This window comes from Lynx canadensis, chromosome A3, assembly GCF_007474595.2.
Source record: "Lynx canadensis isolate LIC74 chromosome A3, mLynCan4.pri.v2, whole genome shotgun sequence".
NCBI classification, from domain to species: Eukaryota; Metazoa; Chordata; class Mammalia; order Carnivora; family Felidae; genus Lynx; species Lynx canadensis.
Genome location: NC_044305.1, coordinates 110,802,607 through 110,812,278, shown reverse-complemented (window position 1 = coordinate 110,812,278; position 9,672 = coordinate 110,802,607). Strand labels below are relative to the sequence as shown.

General features: G+C 37.9%; 1 pseudogene; it reads right to left on the bottom strand.

The window, feature by feature from the left end:
• Nucleotides 1-385: 385 nt before the first annotated feature.
• LOC115509761 lies at nucleotides 386-1,323 on the bottom strand (annotated as a pseudogene).
• Nucleotides 1,324-9,672: the final 8,349 nt, after the last annotated feature.

The window sequence follows — 9,672 nt, the reverse complement described above, 5'->3', positions numbered from 1 at the left end:
TATTTCCTTGCTGCTCCTGGAATTTGGTTATTTCTTAACCCCAAGTTAAGTTGTTCTGACTCCACTAATCCCCCTTCCTGATTTACTTTAAGGCATATGTTAAAATTTATGTTTTATAGGAATTTACCTTTTTTTATAGTACACTATACTTTATTGATGGTACATGACAAAGTAGGGTTCCCCGAGCCCTCCCCTTCTTCAAGGTGTCTGGGATGGAAACTGTGGAGGTTGGGAGATTCTCAGTGTGTTGGAGGATGAGCTGGGGTAAGGACTCCCCAGAAGCTGAGGGCCTCTCTCTTTCTCTTGTTCTCAGCCCTCAGCTGGTCCCGGGGTCTCTGACTCCTTGGAGGCCATGTTAACCCATAAGGTCCACAACCTAGTTTCTTTAGCCAAATTCATTGTTATACCAGGAAATGAGCTGACAGAGTGTCCATTGAGAGCAGTGCCAACCCTAGCATCGAAATGGAAGAGTGGGTGTTCCTGTTAAAGTCATGGGAGACAAACTAGTGTAGCCAAGATGCCCTTAAGAGGACCCTCCAATTCCTGTTTCACCACCTTCTTGATGTCATCATATTTGGCAGCTGTCTTCAGGAAGTAGGTCAGATCCATGATGGACACATTGGAGGTGGGGACACAGAAGGCCATGCAGATGAGCTTCCTATTTAGCTCAGAGATGGCCTTGCCTATAGCCTTGGCAGCACCAGTAGAAGCCAGGATGATGTTCTAGGCAGCCCCTTGGCCATTACACCACAGCTTCCCAGAGAGGCCTCTCTGACCTTCTTGGTATCCGTGATGGCATGGACTGGAGTCATGAATTTCTCCATGATGCCAAGTTGTCATGGATGACCTTGGCTAAAGTAGCCAAGCAGTTGGTGTGCAGGAGGCATTGCTGAAAATCTTGAGGGAGTTGTCATACTTCTCATGGTTCACACCCATCACAAACATGGAGGCATCATCAGAAGGTGAAGAGATGATGACCCTCTTGGTCCCACCTTTCAAATGAGCCCAGCCTTCTCCAGGGTAGTGAAGACCCCAATGGACTCCACAACATACTCAGCACCAGCATCACTCCATTTGATGTTGGCAGGATCTTGCTCCTGGAAGGTGGAGATAGGGTTTCCATTGATGGCAAGTGTCCCATTCTCACCCTTGACTGACCCATGGAATTTTCTGTGGCAAAATCATACTGCAGCATATAGACCATGTACCTGAGGTCATTGAAGGGGTCATCGATGGCAACAATATCCACTTGGCCAGAGTTAAAAGCAGACTTGGTAATCGGGTGCCCAATATGACAAATCCTTTTACTCCAGCCTTCATCATCATGTCTCAGGGATGTGGCTGGCACTGCACCAGAAGATACAGCTGTCTGTCAAGCAAGGAGGAACAAAGAACCAGAAATTTACCTATTTTTTTGAAAAGTATCTCCCATTCCAAAGCATTCTTTCTACCTTATAATCCACCAAATCATATTTTCAGCTTAAAAAGAATAGTAAAAGTGACCTTGACAACCTCTTCCATTTTATACACTAGGAACTTTGGACCTGAGTGGAATAACATTGTTCATGGTCATGCAACTCCTCATTGCTTTGAGAGGGATTTTGCTCCCTCAAACCAGATAAGAATGGGGATAGGAGAAGGGCATGGAAAATTACTGGGGGCAACAGTGAGAAGGGAGAGTAATAGTCTTAACTAAAGAGTCTGGGAGTGCAAGAATGGGTGTCTGGGGTGAAGAGTCCATTTAGGGACTGATGACACTTGGGTAGCATGTTTACTTCCCTTGAGTATAGACCATCTTCTCACCAACCTGTGGATAATTTGTCTCCGGATAGCACTCAGCACTTTAAACCACCACTATCCCAATTCAGTGCTGCTGGATAGTCCATTACTAAACCCTGCAGGGTAAGCAATTTTGTTTCCTGCCAAACTCATCTCAAGAAAAATAAAGCTATGTAGGAGATTCCATTACTTCTTGTCTCTTCTGGAGGCAAGTGACTGAAACTCTTATTTCAGTTGTATATTAAGCAATCAGGTTCAGGTAACCAAATATGCTGCCAGGACTCTCACCATCTCTTATCTGTTCCTGCACATCAGCCTCATTATCTCATGTTGATGATGAACTTGGTAAGAACCTCATTGCTTCACCCACAGTGGAGAACTGACCTCTACTTTCTTTACTTCCTTTGTCAAAAATCCCCAGACATAGAATTAATCAGAAGCACATTCCTCAACGTGGGGAAAAAAAAAACTCCAAAAGAACCCAGGGACAACCTGGAGTATGCAAGACCTCAGCAGCTGCCATTCTACTCCTGGAGACCATCTAAGTAGGATAGCAGATGTGGTGCTGAGCAAATGAAAAATGAATTGTCCACAGGAGGCTTGCATTCAGGAGACAATGAGGACAGGGTCCCATTCAGCAACTATTTCTTTAATCTCATTACGATTCTCTTTCAGGGTTTTAAAAATATTTAAGTAGATACTGGATTACATTAATCAAATAATTGATAACAAATCTGATATAGAGGATCAAATATAACAAATGTAAAATTAAAGCAATAAAGATCAGTTACTTAAAAGTATCTTTTCATCTCAGCACAGACATATTGTTTTGATTAAAGTTGTGACATTTAGTGGAAAATGAACTTTGGATTCCTATAGCATGTCAAAAGTAACTTAACTAAATGTATTCAATTATTTTCATATTAATTGCATATAGATTAGGTGCATTTGACATAACCTTCTAATATTTTGAATATGGGTGTACACTACACAATTTATCATTATAAATTTATAGAATTTATTTTTGCAAGTATTAGAAAGCCCAACTCAAAAGAAAACTTAATAATAAATCACAGTGAGTCCTAAAGGTAGTGGCAGCTCCAGCCTTGAGCGGTTTGAAATTTTCCTGACTGGTTTGGACTCTGCTTGATACAGAAATAAATTTCCCTCCCTCTTCCACACCATGCTGATCTCTATATTTCCCATTTGTTTAATGTTTACTTGGACATATCTAAAATTTTACGTATCTTTATACTGAAACTTAAACAGAAATGTCTATTTCTTTTTACAGTAATAGATCATACACTATTGGCTAAGGTTCTCAGTAACTGAAAACAGTATCAAATATAGCTGGTTTAAGCAGAAAGGGATTTATTAGAGAACATTAAGTACCATACAGAGTTTCTGGCAAAGCCAGAGACAAATTTGCATTATAGGCAATCCAAAATAAAAGGAGCCAGGAGAAAGGCTCATCTACACCGCAGACTATTCTAGCAGAAAACCTACTCCTGAGACTACACAATTGGGCAGCCAGAGCACTGGGACTCGACACCTGGTACTATACCAGAGCTGCCCCAGAAGAGCCAAATGTCCCAGCATCCCTTATTAGAGATCAGACCTTTCCACATACAGCTGTGTCTCACCTTGTTCTTCCAAGGAGAACCTTGGCCACATCAGGCACCCAAGATTCACATGATCTTGGGAAATACAGTTTCTTCCTTCAGTCTCATAAGTGCACAGAGTCATGCTAAACACAAAAGTTAGAATAGACCTTGAACAGCCAACCCTAAATATCTGCCTCAAATTCTGTTCAGTTCCTTGACAATTTTCTCTTTCTACTTAACAGCCTAATGTTTTTCTAAGTCAGTACACATGGAGCTATGTTATGGTTAATTTTAGGTGTCAACTTGGGTAGACTATAATACCCAGCTGTTTAATCAAACACTAAACAGGGTGTTACTGTGAAGGTATTTTGTAGATGTGTTAACATCAACAATCAGTTGACTTTAAGTAAATGCAATTACTCTTGAATTTGTGGGTGGAGTTCATCCGATCAGTTGAAGACTTTAGACCAAAAATGACAAAACATCTATCATAACAAATAAAGCTCAGATGCACAACACAATAAATGTTTATTTCTTGATGATGTAAATCTGGCATGGGTGGGGCAGTCTTCCTCTGTATTGTAACTATGCCATCTGGGACACAGGCCCTCCAAGGCCCACATAGCAGAGGAAGAGAAGGATGGGAGAAGTCACACCTCTCCCAACTGCATCCACATATCTTCCCTTTTGCTTATATTCATACACCAGAAATAGTCATGTGGTCTCAAGCTAATTGCAAGGATGTTTGGGTTATGTAGACAAGGCCATGACTATTTGAGAACACTAACAGATTCAGCCATAAAACCTTCTACTGCAGAAGGACATTTAATTAAACCATGTTAAATGCATGTTTCTTTAAAAAAAGATATATTGTTGGGGTGCCTGGGTGGCTCAGTTGGTTAAGCTTCTGACTTCAGTTCAGGTCATGATCTCACGGTTCCTGGGTTCATGCCCTGTGTCAGGCTCTGTGCTGATAGCTCAGAGCCTGGAGCCTGCTTCAGATTGTGTGTCTCCTCTCTCTGCCCCTCCCTCTCTCCCTCCCTCTCTCTCTCTCTCTCTCTCAAAGACAAATAAACATTAAAAAAATTTTTTTTAATATACTGTTAACAGGAAGGGATGAAGGGGAAAGGGGAGGGAGGTAGGAAAGAAATAAAGGATACTCTTTATACGTTATACTTCTAATGGAATAATGGGACAAACTATATTCACATTTTAACTGGAACTTAAAAGTAATTACTGATAATACGTGACAGATTCACTCCTACCAACAGTAGGAAAGCACTTGTTTTTGCATGGCCTCATCATCACTAGATGTTACTAATATTTTTAAAGTTTTCCATTCTTTTTTTTAATATGAAGTTTATTGTCAAATTGGTTTCCATACAACACCCAGTGCTCATCCCAACAGGTTCCCTCCTCAATGCCCATCACCCACCCTCCTCTCCTTCCCACCCCCCATCAACCCTCAGTTTATTCTCAGTTTTTAAGAGTCTCTTATGTCTTGGTTCTCTCCCTCTCTAACTTTTTTTTTACCTTCCCCTCCCCCATAGTCTTCTGTTAAGTTTCTCAGGATCCACATAAGAATGAAAACATATGGTATCTGTCTTTCTCTGTATGACTTATTTCACTTAGCCTAACACTCTCCAGTTCCATCCACATTGCTACAAAAGGCCATATTTCATTCTTTCTCATTGCCACGTAGTATTCCATTGTATATATAAACCACAACTTCTTTATCCATTCATCAGTTGATGGACATTTAGGCTCTTTCCATAATTTGGCTATTGTTGAAAGTGCCGCTATAAACATTGGGGTACAAGTGCCCCTATGCATCAGCACTCCTGTATCCCTTGGATAAATTCCTAGCAGTGCTATTGCTGGGTTATTTTATTAAAAATAAAAATCTATTTTTAATTTCTTGAGGAACCTCCACACTGTTTTCCAGAATGGCTGCACCAGTTTGCATTCCCACCAACAGTGCAAGAGGGTTCCCGTTTCTCCACATCCTCTCCAGCATCTATAGTCTCCTGATTTGTTCATTTTAGCACTCTGACTGGCGTGAGGTGATATTTCAGTGTGGTTTTGATTTGTATTTCCCTGACGAGGAATGATGTTGAGTATCTTTTCATGTGCCTGTTGGCCATCTGGATGTCTTCTTTAGAAAGTGTCTATTCATGTCTTCTGCTCATTTCTTCACTGGATTATTTGTTTTTCGGGTTGGAATTTGATGAGTTCTTTATAGATTTTGGATACTAGCCTTTTGTCTGATATGTCATTTGTAAATATCTTTTCCCATTCCATTGGTTGCCTTTTAGTTTAGTTGATTGTTTACTTTGCAGTGCAGAAGCTTTTTATCTTCATGAGGTCCCAATAGTTCATTTTTGCTTTTAATTCCCTTGCCTTTGGGGATGTGTCAAGTTAAGAAATTGCTGTGGCTGAGGTCAGAGAGGTTTTTTTCCTGCTTTCTCCTCTAGGGTTTTGATGATTTCCTGTCTCACATTCAGGTCCTTCATCCATTTTGAGTTTATTTTTGTGAATGGTTTAAGAAAGTGGTCTAGTTTCATCCTTCTGCATGTTGTTGTCCAGTTCTCTCAGCACCATTTGTTAAAGAGACTGTCTTTTTTCCATTGGATATTCTTTCCTGCTTTGTCAAAGATTAGTTGGCCATACATTTGTGGGTCCAATTCTGGAGTCTCTCTTCTATTCCATTGGTCTATGTGTCTGTTTTTGTGCCAGTACCATGCTATCTTGATGATTACAGCTTTGTAGTAGAGGCTAAAGTCTGGGATTGTGATGCCTCCCATTTTGGTCTTCTTCTTCACTATTACTTTGGCTATTTGGGGCCTTTTGTGGTTCCATACAAATTTTAGGATTGCTTGTTCTACTTTGAGAAGAATGCTGGTGCAATCTTGATTGGGATTGCATTGAATGTGTAGATAGCTTTGGGTAGTTAAAGTGTTCCATTCTGATAATATTTTCAAGTTATAAATTTTTCTATTAGGTTTAACATGTTTTCATTGTTTATTTTTTGTTTATATTTCCTTTTCTGTAATTGCCTGTACATACAATTTGCTCATTTCTTTATTTGACGGTGTGATTGTTTCTTACTTTTAGAAAATAGCTTTACTTATTTTATTGACCCTTTGTGTATTATTTTGTTGCAGATATGTTCTTGCTGTTATATACCTTTGTTTTGTTTGTTATCTCTTGCAATCTAGACTTTATTTTTATCTGCTCAAATCCATTATATTTGTCCTCTATGACATTCCTGTTTTATTTAGGAAATGCAATCAAAACCAAAGTTATAAAACCATAGTTCTTTACAGATAAATTCTATTTCATTTTTCTAATTAGTTTTTTCATTTATCTTAAATTTACTTTTGAATTATAGGAGTTAAATATCAACTTCGTTTTCTTCCAAATCAATGGTCAAATAGCTAAAAACTTTTACTGAGTAGCCGTTCTTTCCTCTACATAATGGAATAGAATCTCTAATGTGTATTTAATTCCCATATAAACTTAAGCTTATTTTGGGCTCTCTGTTCAACTCTATTGCTTTGCTTGCTTATTCCTTTTCTTAATCCACACACTTATTTCAAATTTTTAAGATCTGGGATGAGACAAGTCCCCTTCTATTATGTGTAGTTTTCAATGTTTATTAGCAATGTTATACTTGATTCTTTCATATGGTTGTGTACATCTGTGTTTGTCTCTCCAGTCGAGAGACTGTGTTGCTTGCCTCTCTCTACTACCCTGTTCTATCTATATCTTAGAAGGCTGGCATCTATGGCCTGCTCTTTTTGGATCTCCTGCCTGCTGCCATTCAGGTTTGGTCAAGGAGAGGCATCCATAGGAGACTGAAGGACAGAGAAGGCATTTGTTGACTCAGCTCCTTCCCATCAGGACTACCAGTCCGCATCGGCTTCCACCCAGTAGCCCCACTTCTCATGGGATGGTCCCCTTCTACAGCTAGAGTTGGAACTCTCTGGTCACCACTCCCTCCCCTTTCCCATTTGTTTAGGACTGATGATGGTAATGTGGGTCTAGGGCTTTACCATCTCCTGCAGATTCCACTTCACCCTACCAAAACCTTCGTAAATCATCCCTTTATTAAACTTTCCTCAATTATTCCCTTTGAAATTTGGATGTGCCATCTCCTTTCTGTCACGAAGTTAATGATATACAAAGGAACTGTGAATGGAACACAAGAGATACCAACGGACTATTACTGGAACCATGTTAAATGCATACACTAATTTGGGAATGATTGATATGTTTGTCAGTAAATCTTCCCCATCAGAAATATCATCACTTTTCATTTCACTTGTCATTCAATAAATGTTTATCTTTAAATACATTTTTTAACATTCCTGTTCATATATTCCTATCAGGATTAGAAGGTTTTTAAATTTCCATTCTAACAGATTTTTGTTAATACAAAGGAAAGTCACTAAAATGTATATTTATCCTGTATCCAGGGAACATACGATATACTCTTATTATTTATAATGATTTTTTTCTGACGCTGGAATTCTTTTGGTATACTTACAAATTGTATGAAAATCATGGTAATTTTATTTCTTTTTTTATATTTTTATTCCTGAGAGAGAGAGAGAGAGAATACAAAGAGGGGAGGGGCAGAGAGAGAGGGAGACACAGAATCTGAAGCAGGCTCCAGGCTCCGAGCTGTCAGCACAGAGCCTGATGCAGAGCTCAAACTTGTGAACCATGAGATCATGACCTGAGCTGAAGTCGGACACTTAACCAACTGAGCCACCCAGGTGCCCCTTGATAATTTTATTTCTGGTTTTCAAGTAGAGATACAACTTACTTTATTTTTTTGTTATGTTGCATGAAACAGAAATACAAAATAAATTGAAAGTAATGATTTATAAGGACCATCCCTCTCTTTTATTTGATTTTAACATCAATGACTTTACTATTTCATCATTTATTAGGATTTTTCTTCTTTTTCTTCCTGGATAACAATTTTTACCATTTTTATTCCCAATTTATTTTTTCCTTACTTTAAATTATTTCCCAGACTCTATTGCTATTGAGAAGCTCTTTTTTCCTGTAATTTAATATTATAAGTTGTATAGCTAGATCTTAGCTTTGGGACATTCTTACATCCCTGTAATAAACTATTTGGCCACAGTAATAATAATAATAATAATAATAATTTAAATAAATTATTATTATTATTATTATTATTATTATTACTATTATGTTAAAACACTGCTGTGATTCCATTTGCCAAGATCACAATTGGGATATTTCTATCTACATTCACAAGTGACCTAAACTAAAATTTTGTACCACATCTTCAAATTTTTGTGTGAGGGGTTATGTTCACCTTATAAAATGAATTTTTAAAGATTTTTTTCCATGCTCTGGGAAAGTCTGAATACATGGAAAATGGCTGTTTCTTGAAGGCTAATTAGAACCTAATTATAAAATCATCCAAGCCTTATACATTTCAGTGGTAAGTTGTTAGCAATATTTTACATACACACAACACAAAAATACATACAGCTATTGGTGTTTTCAAATATTTTATCTCTTCTTGAGTAAATATTTTATAGATTGCTAAAAATCATTCAATTCTTCAGCTGCTTTTGCTTTCATTTAGTGTTCCATTCTACTCTTCATTTTGTTTTTTAATTCTTTAGTTTACTTTTCCCTTATAAATTTTATTATTTGCTTTCTTTTACTTTTCTCTTTCCTTAAGTAGAACACTTAAATATGCATGTTCTCTCTCTTTTGCTAAAAAATAAGCTTCTAGATTATGAATTTTTAAAATTTAAGCCATATCCCATAGATTTTGATAATTAGTGTTCTTATTCTTGTCAACTTCTAGATTATTTGTAATTTCACTTTGGTATCTCTCATGGATCTGGAAATAACTTTTAAAACATTCTTAATTTAAATTGAAGTTCTTTTAAGACTTGGCTAGGGGCGCCTGGGTGGCGCAGTCGGTTGAGCGTCCGACTTCAGCCAGGTCACGATCTCGCGGTCCGTGAGTTCGAGCCCCGCGTCGGGCTCTGGGCTGATGGCTCGGAGCCTGGAGCCTGTTTCCGATTCTGTGTCTCCCTCTCTCTCTGCCCCTCGCCCGTTCATGCTCTGTCTCTCTCTGTCCCAAAAATAAATAAACGTTAAAAAAAAAAAAAATTAAAAAAAAAAAAAAAGACTTGGCTAAAGTTTATTTTAGTTATCTCATTCTTGAGGTGTTATTCTTATATTTTTCTTATATCTTATAAATATAAAACAATTATATTCATATATTGTT